Source organism: Magnolia sinica, chromosome 15 (genome assembly GCF_029962835.1).
Source record: "Magnolia sinica isolate HGM2019 chromosome 15, MsV1, whole genome shotgun sequence".
NCBI classification, from domain to species: Eukaryota; Viridiplantae; Streptophyta; class Magnoliopsida; order Magnoliales; family Magnoliaceae; genus Magnolia; species Magnolia sinica.
Window position 1 is genome coordinate 20,494,415 of NC_080587.1, and position 1,324 is coordinate 20,495,738.

At 31.6% G+C, this 1,324-nt stretch overlaps 1 pseudogene; it reads right to left on the reverse strand.

The window, feature by feature from the left end:
• Nucleotides 1–1,065: 1,065 nt before the first annotated feature.
• LOC131226871 (26S proteasome regulatory subunit 7-like) overlaps nt 1,066–1,324 on the reverse strand; it is a 12,581-nt pseudogene continuing 12,322 nt past the window's right edge.

Sequence of the window (1,324 nt, forward strand, 5' to 3'; positions counted from 1 at the left end):
CCGAAGCGCCAGTAAATGCCGAATGAAGCACCAGTAAAAGGCCTTGACCAAGCCAAGCACCAATAAAAGGCATTACAGCTGCCTTTTTTTTTTTTTTTACATATTTGAAACCTAGAAATTTTTGCACAACACAATTAAAAAGGAATATTAAAAAAATTGTATTGCTTTATAATAAAAATATATAATATTTACAATGATAAATTGAAAATGGTTCCAAATACATAAAAGATTAAAAAAAATAAAATAAAATCCCTCCATCCAGCCCTCATCCGTCTCTACCTACAACCTGCAAAACAAAGTAATAAAAAGAAATTAATTAGATTCCAAATAACCAAAAAGCCTTTAAATATCAAAATTGACTAATGAAGATAATCAATTATTTTTCCAAATAAAAAAAATGCAAAATGTGAAAAAGCTTGAATAGTAGGAAAGACCTTGTGTCCCTGGTGTTTTTGTGTTGAAGAAAATAATCCCATCACATACATCTTTATTTGACCAGCACTTTCTTATAGTGTTTATGTCATGGAGTTTTGCTAATCGACATGTTCTATTTTATATTTTATGATTTACAAATTTTACTTGAAGTTCTTGATTGAGAATGTGGCTACGATTAATGTATGTGGCAAAAAAAGAAAACATCCTAATATAGTGAAGAATATCCTTGATGGTAAGAAATGTGCTGGAATATACTTTAGAACTGACCCTAAGAGAAAGCATAGTCTTGAACAGAAAAATGAATCAACACAAAGAGAATGCCTTATCTTTAAAACTTTTCATATGTTATATTAAAATAATAAATTGAAGAAGGCGACACTACTGAATACACATTATTGGATGGAGCTAAACCCTTGAATTTCATTCAGTCAACTGAAAGAGATTTCACAAACTAGTTATATTTCAAATACAATAAGAGAGTCAATAGATAAACCATATTTAAAAAGAATCTTAGGCTACCCAGTAGACGTGGTTTTTGAGATTTTTTTAGATATACCAACCCTCTTACCTTGTAGAAGAATATCGGAATGTTGTGTTACAAATAACCCACGTGGCAACCAATGAATGGATGCCAGCACATTGCCCCACCAGGACCAAGTCAAGAAAGGTCAGGGGAGGGTAGTAAATGGTCTCAATTAGTTGTAGACCATGTACTTGGGAGTTGCACCGAATTTCTGATAGCCTTTGATGTAAAAGAAGGAAAAGAATAATTGCCTTTGAATGAAATTCTATTAAATCAAGAGACGTAGCTTTATGCAAGAAATTTCCTATAATCATGCTGATCTATTCTAGGAAGTGTAAGCATAATAGGCAACTAAACAACTAATAC